The sequence below is a fragment of the Erithacus rubecula genome (assembly GCF_903797595.1).
Source record: "Erithacus rubecula genome assembly, chromosome: 10".
Classification (NCBI taxonomy): domain Eukaryota; kingdom Metazoa; phylum Chordata; class Aves; order Passeriformes; family Muscicapidae; genus Erithacus; species Erithacus rubecula.
In genome coordinates, this window is record NC_136662.1 from 9,876,871 (window position 1) to 9,889,608 (window position 12,738).

General features: G+C 36.6%; 1 protein-coding gene across 1 annotated transcript in view; it reads left to right on the top strand.

The window, feature by feature from the left end:
- DPYD (dihydropyrimidine dehydrogenase) overlaps positions 1–12,738 on the top strand; it is a 320,908-nt gene that overhangs the window by 71,270 nt on the left and 236,900 nt on the right. The window lies entirely within an intron of this gene.

Genomic DNA, 12,738 nt, shown 5'->3' on the forward strand with positions numbered 1-12,738 from the left:
ATTTGAGATTTATCTCCATGCAGTGACTTAGCCTTATATTATGGGAAAAGTGTGTGTTAGAGAAGGATTAGGACAGGTTTAATGTTACTTGTGTGGCAGTAAGAGGATTCATCCAGTGAAGAAATGACTTTAGTTTAAAATATGTGAATAGTAGTGCTATCAGGAGCTATTCAGAAAAAAATAGCTTTGTATTTTCATGCTAAGCAGAAAAATGCTGGTGAGTGATATACTCCCACCAGGCTGATGTTGAGAAATATTTCAGGAGGTTGTTTAGAGCTATTTTCAGGTTAAAAATAATCACCCAAGAATTTCATTTGACCATGTAATATTTTTTCATCTTCTCAGAGGCAACAAACATGCAATGTATAGTATAAATTTGATGTGCATTTTTAACTATGTGCTAGAAAATTGCTAATTTGCACTAATGATAGGGAGACTCTTTTATGAATTACTGAATCGTGCAAATTAGGAAGTGAACAAACACAATCAAAAAAAGAATAATGTATCACATAATGCTCTTAGTCTGTTTTGACATTTATAGTTCAGCATTAACTGTTTTTGCTAGTACATCATCTTGCACAGTGCTAGTAAACATATTCAAGTATATTTTAGGAAAGATCATGCTGAGCTATCAGTAGAGCATTTTTCCAGAGCAGTGTCACTCCCTCCTCTTTGCTGAAAACCGAGAGGGTTATATTGCCATATGTAATATATTGTGCACATTTCTATTGCTTTTGTTTTTTGCATGGTCGTGTTTTGTAAGCAAAAGAGTATAACTTAATTTGCTGGATCTTAGCATGTGTAAAGCACCAAAATGGATTTGTAGAGAGATCTTCCAAAATACCGTCACAAAATCAGGTATTAATTACGCTGATTTGAATTGTTTTTTGCATTTTGGGAATTTAATTTTTTTAAAATTTTATTTTTCTCTTTGAGTGATAACTGTCTAACTCCTGCCTCTCTGAAGTGCTCCTGCTTTTTGAAGGGGCTGAAGAGGCTGGTCATGGATAAGGAAGTGAAGGGATGAAGAAAAGGTAGAGCTTTTACTGTTCTTTACTCCTGTCTTCATTTTCAAAAAGACAGACTTCTTATGATTGGAAAAATATCCCATCTGGTTATGGAAAAAAATTTCCAAGAAATCCTAGTCATGAGGTGACTAGTAGTACATTTTGCATCCTTGGTGAAACAGGAAATTAGAGAGTGGATAATTCTATCTTTCTGCTATTCTAGGCTTACAAAACAAAAAAAAATTACATTGACTAAATTTGAAGTTACTAACACCCTTTAGTTGCATTTGTTATCCTCTGTTCCATTGCTTCATGTTACATGCTTGAACACATATTGACAGCACAACAAACTGTTTTGTTTGAATTTATATTGTTTTGTAACCATAAGTGTTGATTTGAATTTATACTGGTATTCTTTGAACTGCCTAAGTTCAGTCAGAGGTGGAAGATGAAGCCTAAGTAGCTCTAGTATATTTGGGAGCCTTTCTTAATAGTACAATATGTATCACCATCCAGCCTATCAGAGAAAATACATCCTCTGAATGTACCTGAAAGAGGTTGGAGTGGGATTCTAACACAAAGTATCTTTCCTTCTCCTGCTTAAGATTCAGAAGCCAATATGAAGATATCTTCATGAAAGTGAGCTAACTGCTTTTAAAATTGTTAAGCAGGCAAGTTCTGACAGAATGGAATCTGATAAAGCAGCAGCATCATTCACAATCAAAACTCTCACTGGTCTGCAGTAACCCCAAATTGGAATCTATTCTGCTGTGATCAGATCCAGCCAAGGACAAGGGGAGCAATAGGTAGGCTTGCCTCCTGAGGTCCTGCAGCCAGGGATGCAGGAATGGAGCAGACTGGCAGTAGTAGCTGTCAGGGAAGTTTTCTTGTTGGCTTAATTTGTAAGCATGGGAACAGAGCTTCAGGATCCTTACTGCCAAGAAATTTAATAAGAGCTGTCTGAGTTTGCAGCCAGCAGACTTGGGCATTCACCTGGAGTAAAGAAAACAATTGGCAGCCCTCAGTGTTAAGGAGGAGAGTCACTGGTAAGTGAGCTGTACCTGTGATTGTGTTGGTACCATAGGCTGCATCACTGTATCCTGTAAATCCTGGGGTGTGAAACTCTGGGAGTTATCAGATGCATTCCTTAAACCCTAATGTTTCTGGGTTAGAAAGAGCAATGCTAAAATCCAGGCATCTAAGTCTGGGATGCTAATGTGTATTCTGTGTGATTTTGTGTAAAAGAGGTACTGGAGGGTGGAAGAGAAGAAGCATTTTGTACTGATTCACAGGCTTTCTGAAATGTCTGTATGACTAGTCTGAGAAATGCAGATCTTTGTGGAGTATTTTTTTATATATAAATTTTAATATTTTTTCTGTAATTGTTTTCAAATAACTGCATAAAAAAGAATTGCCAAAAGGCAGACATCTGCTCATTTGTAGCAAGCAAAATTATCTACCAAAAGAGAATATTTAAATCCTTCCAGCAGATTTTTGAAAATGCAGTGCCTTTGGGAAATGGGAAAAGTGTGCTTTTTCAGCCACACTACATTTGCAGTCCTGGGATTGCTATGTTTGATGTAGGTCTCACAATTTGAGCATGTACAAAGAAGAACAATGCCACAAATTCAAGAACAAGTGATCTATCAAACTATCGTGAACCAACAGATTAATGATTTTTTAATGCATCCTAAAATTTCTTAAAGCTGTGTTTCTCTGAAAAAACCCAACTATTTCTTTTAATATTTTCCAGACAGCACTTAACTGCTGAGCCATCACAGCAAATGTATTCATTCTTATGCCATTAACTTTAGTATGGGAGGAAATGTGACAAATACTTTCCTTTATGTAATCTTTAAAAAAAAATGTGAAAATTCTTCCTACTTAGCTTGTAAAGGTGAAACCTAAAATGCAAGAATTTTCTGCCTTTTTTTTAGCAATAAATATTTGTCCTATTTTTGCAAACACTGATTATTCTCTTGTTGCCCTCCCAAAACCTTCTCAATATTAAAAATCCAGAGTCTTTTCTATGTTTAGCTAGTAGATGAAGTTTTCTTTGCCAATGTATGCTGACCTAAAAGACCATGCTGTAGTGCTCAGAAATCAAACTGTTTTTGAAAAATCTTCATGTGGTTATACTTGGAAAGTGCTTGTGTATAATTATATTTTAGATCCTTTGGGTACTGTTGTTTTAACCACAGTCCTTTTTATTTATCCTAATTTTGGGGTGCTTGGTAAAGTGCTTAAAATAAGAATTTAATTTATAAGGAAAATGAATGCTCATGTCTCTCCTGTAGTTCTAAATAACTTGACACAGACATGAACTCTTAAATTTTTAGTCTGCTTGTCTGTGTGGGAAACCTTAACTGTAGATAGATAAGCAGACATAAATATGCCATTTTAAAAGGCCATTATTCAGCATACTAGGAGAAATTGCAAAGATGGCATAAACCTGTTGGGTCATGTAGTCCAGCCTTATAGAGGTCCATGTAACATTGAACAGCTCTCTCCAATAACTAGTTTGCATAAGAGATTTGCATGTAGATTTCTACACTGGAAGAATGAAACTGTGAAAAGGTACAAATATACAATGGAGTGCTTCTGTGAAACAGCCTTGCTACAAGGGGGCAGGTGGTAAATTTATCCAGTGATCTACAGAAAGGCTTTGTCCATATTTTTTGTTTTATTTTGTTTGGTGGGGGTTTTCTTATTGCTCTGTTTTGGTTTTGGTTTGGGGTTTTTTTACCTGGTGGACAGCCCCAGCTAAAAAAATATAAGTGATATATTGATTTCACATAATGTGAAGTCTGGACAGTTACTTTCAGCTGTCATTTATTCATATTATCATACGGTGAATGCATGAATGTTATAACATTTTTCCCATTGAAGGTGGTTATAGCAAAATCTGGATATAGCACATACAAGAACAATCCTTTTGTCTTAATGAGTGAATGTTTTTCCCTCTTGCAAACCATTAAGACTGAATTTTCTGCTATCTACTATTAAAATGTTACTTATATCTTGAAATTCAAGATATAAAGAATGCAAAATTGATTCTTAGTGTAATTTGTTCAGGGTTTGTCTTTACTCTGTGCTCACCTCTCTCATTTCCCTGTGTGATTTTTGTAATTGTGTCATAAAGCTCTTTTTATTTGCTGAGGGGATGCTGATTTTGAATCTTTACTTTTTGAGTAAATTTAAGGTAGAAAAGCAAGGCCAAATAATTATCTTAGGCATCAAAGCATGAAGAATATGCCACCTTTCTAAAAAAATGCTTATATATTATAAACAGGGCAACATTATTTTTTTATGACCAAAAAATGTACCAGTTATTTGCAGCAGAGAAAATCAGAACCAAAATAGCAAGCAGATTTCCTTTTTTCTGGGTCTTGATGACTGAGGGTATTAACAAGTTGCATTCCCACTTAAAGTATCTTAGACAAAACTCTTCATTTGAAAAAGAGGATGAAAGACAGTCCTTGTATACATGCAATTTCTAGATGAAATATTAAATCTTAGAATCCTCTGCTGAATTCTTGTAGTTTCCAAAAGGAGGAAAAGACAGGAGTAGTGGCACATGGCTCTCAAATCTGTAGCTGCAGCAGTTTTAAGGTGAGGAAGAGTGAGGTCACTGGAGTGCTGGGAACTCACTTCTGGAAGACTTGCATGAGGCTGGCTTAAGAAATTGCTTAAGCATTTTCATTATAAGCAATTGAATGGTCTGACTGGGTCCCACTGGGGACTACATATATTAAACTAGAGCTCAGTTAAGCAGTCTGATAATGAATTGGAGTGTTCACTGTCTGGAAGGACTGAGCTTTATTTACAAAGGAAACTGCCTTTCTTTCCATGTTTTAAAATTTGGTCAAAGGTGGTCAGCTGGGACTTATCTCCTCCACTGGAAAAAGCATCTTTATCAGGTTTGCAGTGGAAAGGTGACTGACCTCTCAATATTCTCTGGAGTTCTAAATAGTGGCAGCAGCCAAAACTGATAATTCTTTTTTGTTTCTGCAAATGTGAAAACAAGAGCAACTGGAACCTTTGAAGTTTTTACTTTTAGTCCAAAATTCAGTGATTTAGTTTGTGCTTTTGCCTACCTCCAGATTATGCCCAGTATAGGGTGAGACAATCAGGTGACACCAACAGCAAAGCTAAAATCCTCCTGGACTTTTGCCCTCTTTTCTCCCACATTCCAACCCCTTGCTAATATTAGCATCATGAGCTGGGAAACAGTGGGAATGCATTGTGTATAGAGAGCAGTGCAGCCTGATTTGTGAGTGGCAGGGTTCTAGATCAGCATCCAGTCAGATCTGTAGATAATTGAAGGGTGATGGAAAAGAGGGAACTGGGGAATTTTTTGGTGCTCAGATCCTAAAAAGGGAAACTTTAGCTTATGCTATTACTGCCTTTCCCATGACTAATTCTCCACAAAAGTTCTTTGTTTAAATCACTCTTCTGTTAATTGTGGTAGAATTGCTGGCATGCCTAAATTGCAAGACAGATTGTGGTGCTGTAGTGAGGAAATCCATTTCTTCTGGGTTTCTAGTTTTTAATTGAGAACATTTTCTTGAACTTTCAATTAATACATTTTGGTTGGGTTATATTGTATCATAGATTGTTTATATATGTTATTCTTAAATTTAATCAATGTTTTCAGTGCAAATAAGTGGTAGATTTGTGCTTGTGATAATAATGATATATTGAACAGAGTGGCATTTGTAAGATGTGCGTGTATGATGAAGGCATTTTGGGAGAAAAACACCTTTGACTAAACTTACAAAGTGTATTTTGCCTGAAGTGAACCCAGAGGAGTTTTGTTGACATTAAGATAAACAGACAACAGGTGTTTCATATTCTGGAAAGGTAATTTACACAGAACAAAAACCACGCCACATAAAACTAATTTCTTATCTCCTAAAAACCCTAGAAAGGATACTTGATGTGAGTCAAAAAATCTGTAACGCTTCTAGGAGAATAGTCCAGGCAAAAGAAGATTATTGTGTACAGGACAAGCCATAATAAAAACTGTCAGTTCTGTCAACCTTTCTGTCTACAGTCTATGGAGGATTAAAAGGATATTGAACACGGTGTAACAGCTGTCTCTTATGTGAAAGGGATCACTGGTGTGGTGAACATAAATGTACCCGTTTAAAAAGCTCCATAAGGCGAGGTGTGGCTGGGCCACCAGTGGCTGCTTTGGCAGGTAAAATGCTGCTTTCAAGGACTGGAAGAGCACAGTGTAAGGTCTAAATAGGTACTATCAGTGTTTTATCAGCAAGTGGGTTTCTTGTGTGAATTTTGCACTACTGGAATAGTATGGGTACTATCAAATTTATTATCATAAGCAGGAAACTGTTGTGTTCCTGTGATGTTGAGAGAAGAAATATGTAGTGTGAAATTTAATCATTGTTAACAGAGAAGTTGAAGATTGATTTTAAGTATTTGGTTTTTGTAACTAAAAAATTTAAGATTTAAATAAAGGTATTATATTGGGGGCAACAACAAAACCTTTGACTAGACATAGTTTGTCTGGGACAATTTAATGAATTTTGAATGTTGATTAATACTGTTGAAAACACAGCAATTTCATGCTGCTTACTATGAAACAAGAAAAAGGGGACCATGCTTAGAATTAACATTGCTGTAATGGATGGTTGAAGTTATTTTCACTATCAATATAAAAAAAATTGATTTCTAATATGTCAAAAGGATGATAAAGTTTTTTTGATTTGGCATCAGCTTATATACATGCTTTGTGCTACAGTATTCTGTAAGTGGAACTGTGTTTTCTATTTTTAATCACTATATAACAGCTTTATTCAGCAGCATTATACATTGGAGAAATGCAATTAAAATAATGATTTAAAAGTTATATAAATGAAGTGAGTGAAAGGCTGCAATCTTTTAGGTTATATTGCAAAATGATTGGTGAAAAATTCTGTGTCCCAGTGAAATGACAGGAATTAAGGAGGGTATAACTGTGCATGGGCTGCTTCCCTCGGTGCAGGGTGCGCAGAGCCTGGCTGTGTTCCCACCGCTCACTGAGGGGTTAAGAGGAAATCCCACCAACCTACTTTTCATCTGCTTGCCTCCATTTGTGTGTGTGATCACAGACCTAGACAGCACTGTCCAGAGACATGGCATTAGGCAATGACAGTTTTAGTGCAGAAAGGGAGGTTTCTGAAGGGCTGGATGGTAGTTGACAACTCAGAGGATGGACTGTAAAGTGACTGGCGCACACTTTCCTACACCATTGTCATAGGTACCTGATGGCAGACAGTGGCTCCTCTTTTTATATTATCAACATTGTCCATTAAGCTGAAGCTATGATGAAAGATGATAAAAAGTTACAGGACAGAGAAGTGGAAAAGTTTCAGATGAATGGGGAAGAAAGGCTACAGAAAACAGGAAGACAGCCAAGCAGAAGCAAAGAGGAGGGGAGAGTTCCTGCACTCAGAGGGGATTCAGAAGTAGATGAGAAAAGAGTTACAGCTGTGTAGAGAGCCAAAGAAGAAAAGAGAAAGATGAGGCATTGATGAATAGAATGATTTGGAGCCCATGTCCATATGATTCACCACCTCTTAAGTGTCCAAAAATAACCTTGTCTGTAAGTGCCATTATTCTGCACTAGGGTAGGAGGTTTTTGTGTCTGAGGACTAACTTTCAACTCTGATCATTTCTTCTTTTTGATAAAAAGCACCTCCCTTACGTGTCCTGTAACTGCCAGAAGCAATGCCATGTCTGTATCTAATCCTGTGGAGTGCCTCTATTTAAAATTTCCTTCCTCTGGTCATGTGAACTTAGTGACAGAGAAGTAGTGATATTTTATTACGGATCTGCAGAAGGCTTATGGGACTTCAGGTGACTGAAGAGGCAACACTGACAATGTGTTCATTTCTTTAGATATGAACTGATCTTGCAAATTTACATGTTATTGAATGGTTTGTTTCTTATGGCTCCTGTGCATTGCTAACGGGCTGGGCATTTCTCACAAATAGAATATTTTACATGTTGTTTTGCAATATAACCTAAAAGACTGCTGCCATTCACCCAGTATGACATATCCAGGACCAGGACATCTACTTGTCTGTATTGCTGTGTTTCTGGTGCCTTTTGTGCTGAGGTGTTTCCTGGCAATTAGATTTGGTTTTTCTGTAGTCCAGAATTGTTTTCATAGTTGATTCTAATTTAAGATTTTGTTGTCTTTGCCGCATTGTACGTATGCAATAGAGTTCTTGTCTTGCATGTGAGAATTCCTTTTTCTTGACTTTGAATATTCCTGTATCATTTGTCTTTGGTATGCTTATCAATCGTTTTAGGTGTTTTGATATTTAAACCTGGCAAAACATTCCTGGTTACTTTATAATCTCTTTCTACTCTTCTATCCATTGTGAAATGCAATGAACACAAACACAAAAGGATGTAGGATTTTTCTCTGTGAATTGTAGTGTGTCACTTTTTGTCTGTTTGTGGTCCCTTACCTTGTGTCCCTTACCTTTTTAAAATGAGTTTATATATGTCCAAATCTCTGTTTAGGTTTGTCCTTGACCCTCTTTCAGTACAGCAAGAAGCAAAACCAAATAGGGAGAAGGAAGCCTAAATTCTACAGGATTAGCCATAAGTAATTAAAGGAGTGAAGCTCAAGAGAAAAATCTATGTAATGCTCTTCACTTCTGCCATCAAAGGCAAGGGGTGTTCAACTTGGGATTTGGATTTATTTGGAAATAATAGATACATTTCTTCCTGACATGCAGTTTTCTTATTTCAGTGCTTACTGTCCCCAGCTCAGTGTTTAGAGTGGTGCAAGAGACTTGGAATCAAGAAGAGCCTTGGTTGGGTCAAAGTTGGGTCTTGTGTTCAAACCAACCTGTCATTTACTGGATGCAATTAACTCTACCATTCTCTTAAAGTTAACTGACCAAAGCCTCAGCAAGTACATACAGAACTTCATCTGGGCTATTTCTCTGAGCAGTGGATAAAGTTTTAGAAATTTCTACAAGTAGTAGAGCTGGAAGCCTTTTTTCAAAATGACTGTTTATGTCCTGCAGAAACCTGCATAAACGAATTAGGGTTCAATTTGCTTCTAAACCTCTGCCAACAGTAACCATAATAAAGTTTATTTAGCCTGTTTTGTGATACATGAAGATTTGATGGGTTAACAGCTACAGTTTGTTGAGGCATGTTACTCTGGATTATCTCTTTCAGCCCTGGCCTTTCAGCATTCATGTGATTTCACTTCAGGTGATGTTATTGCCAGTGATGTAACAATTGTTTGCTGCATTTTTATGTAATAACAAAGCTAAATTGCCTTTCTTTGTTTAGAAGCAAAAGTGTGTTAAGAGCTGACCTATACCTGGAAATGGGACTGTTGGCCAGATAATTTTAACTTCAAAATAAAATTTGGGTAAAATTTCAACAACTGTACAACAAAAGCTATTAACTGAAATTTAGTCTTGGCTATGGCTTCCATTTCTTTCTCTTCTGCAGTGAAAAGACTGGTGTTGCCTTTTATATAGAAATTGATATACATGTGAAGTGAATGTGGTGTCTTTTAAGATTCTAGACAGCCTATATGTTTCTTAAGGAGATGCTGTTCCATGAACAGTGGGAGAAAAATTTGTAATATGGGGTGTTTTCTAATACTTAGTAGGATTTTTCATATATTTTTACTAAGAAATGCTGAGATATATGTTCTCAGATTAGCACAGGTCCATAGGTAGTTGAGAATGTTGTTGGGGTTTTTTTTAGTAGTGAGCATGCTTCTTTTTTTACTTATTTTTCTAGGAGCTAGCGGGTGAATTAGAAATTTTTAATCTAAATTTCTATTTTTTAAATGATATTTTCAATCAAAATCGTAGTAATAAAATAACCTTGTAAAATGAAAGGTGGGATTTCTCAGGGTGAGAGGACAGTTGAAGAAAAACAAAGGAAGAATAATACTTAATGTTTCTCCATTGGTGTATATGCATGTGGAACTGAAGCTCCTGGTAATTGTTGGTGTATTCCCTTAAGCATGGTATTTTGCCTGTGATTTTTGAAAGGATCAATCACTTGCAGCAATTTATGTAATAACTTTCTGGTGTGTTTCTACTTCTTTATTTATTCTTTTTGCCTGATTTGCCAGAATGCAATACCTTTGCTCCTTTGTACAGTAAATGCACTCTGTAATATCTATGATGGTATGGTCAAAGGATAATTTTTTGTCAGATAGAAAAATAGGTCAACACTAGTCACTTGATGATCAACCCCCCCAAGTTTAATAGAACACCTCACCAGCATGCATTCAGCACAGTGCTTGATGTTTTATTAGGACTACAGTACCTTACAGTACCTAGCTATAGCAGGAGTGTAATTACTGAGCTGTCATGGTGATAAGTGGGATTAATGGCAGCCTGGTGCACTTTAGTCTGCAGAGTGCCTGGAAGATGGTATTATTATAAGAGAAAGTCTGGACTGGCATATTCATGGTATCCTCCCCTCCTCCCTAAAGCTCACATTCAAGTTTGCATTACCTGCCCCTCCCAGTAGCTGACATTTTCAACAGCTGTTATTTGTGAAGCAGCTCAAAAATCAAAAGAGAAATAATTTGGTGAAGATGCTTGCTAGTCTGAATGAGTAATCTGTACACAGCTTATTCTGCCAGGTGCCATGCAGTTTTGACATGAGATTGTTCTATATATGTATTTTATGTTCAGTGTGTTTACTCTGATTTTGAATACAGGACTGTATTTTAAAGAAAACCACACTGAGGAAAGTGGAGAGTAAAAAGCCGTAATGGAATTGATGTCTTTTTTAATTGCATGATTTTTGAGTTCTATTATTTCCTTACTGCCTACACAAGCAAACTGCTCATCTGAACCCTTATAGTGGTGTTATTCTGTCTAGTGCATCTCCTTTTTTGCTGGCTTCTAGAACTAGAACTTTGCATTTTTTCAAAGAAGAGAAATACTTATCTGCTTAAAATGCTAAAAGCATCCTCTTGACTCATGTTGTTCTGGCCACAACCTTTCGAGGTCCCTCTTTCCCACCTTTCCTTGTTAAGGCTTTTTTAACATGTACCTGTCACAGGTGGTGCTGGGCAGTGTTTTGTTCAGCTGCACAGCTCAACCTGCCAGTGCTTTTCTGACATCCCAGCTCCCTGAACTAGTAACCCAGCGTGGTCTTGAGCCCAGGTTTGGCTTTTGCAGGTTTCCCATTGTTTGCAGCCTGTTTGCTCTAAGTATATCCTCTAGGGCCTTTCTTCCATGACTAGTCCTGTAAGAAAATCCAAGCAGCCACTACCACATGAGCCTTCAAATTTTGGTGGTGCCATATTGTCTGCCATACCCAGCTAGATGATAATGCATAATAAGATGAAAGGCTAATTAACTAAACTAGCCTTCCCTTCTCTCCTTTTCCACCCTGAACTGAAAAAGCAACAACAAAAAAACCCCTGATGTGTGTGATTGACAAAGTCAGAATAGTGTTTTGCTGCAGGTATTCCAGTAATTTATTTCCTTTTAATTTCTTTGTATTTAATTTTTTTTTAATTTTAATTTTAATTTCTTTGTATTTAGTCCACTGGCCTCTTGCAGCTTTTCCGTGTTTTAAAATACTCTGTCCCAGCCAGTTCCACAATGTTGTTACCTAGCACTGAATAACAATAATTAAGGTAGACTTGTGGGACTTACCTAAGTCCCTAAGTATCTAGGCTCAAATAATATGTAAAAACCAGATTTTTATTTAGTTTTCCATAGATTGTTAAACTCACAATTTGCATTAATTCTAAATGTTACTAAAGTGATATCCAAAGAACATCTGTAATAATCTAACAAATTCTGAGACAAGTAGTGAGGCATTTGGCCTGCAATAATCATTGATCTATAAAACCCAGGCTGTGTACTAATACCTTTCTGCCTAATAGAGGACCACTTTACTCCTTCAGATGGCTTTTATCTTTTTTTGGTTTTTTGGTTTCCTTAATGCAAGTTGTGTAGACTGTCCTGAGGACTTAATCCTTGGATGGGACTGGTACAAGCAACCAGATCATTAAACTCCCATGTATGAAACAGAAAATCAGTCTTTATTACTTAGGATGTTTTGCCACCTTATTACTTAGCTGGGTTTTGTCATTAGAAATGACAGGAAGAAGGTCTTAGGGACTTTGGTTGAAAATATATATAAGACTACTGAATTGGTTTTGGAAGTCACAGACTTATCACAGGAAATTCATCGAAAAGTGTCTTGAAAATTCATCAACTATTCTTATTCTTTGGGCATACAGTAAAAAGTAATTCCTTTCTTTGTGGAAATACTGTTGCCTTTGTGTATCTGATTGTCCAACACTCAGCATTTAATTCATAATGAGACTTCCAGAACTTTGTTAATAAATTTAGGTTCACAGCACAGATTTTTTCAAATAGCAAAATGAACTGGTCAGAAGTTTAGCAATCATGGATTCCAGGGAAAATATTCCCTCTATGTAATTTGAGGATTTCCTGATATTTCAACAGCAGTGTTGTCTGTGTGCTTGTAAATGGTATCCTCTGCCTTCCTGTGTAAAGTGCAGTCAAAAAACATAACTAATCTGTGCTGATGACAGTCACTGATGATCATGAGGTGCTTTGAGGTTTTGAATACAAATTCTGTGAAGATGTTATGCATTATTGCTTTGTGACTTATCTTTTAGCATGCTAACTTGAAAATCTTATGCTATGGGCATCATTTGTGTTCCATGTCTCCTTGACACATT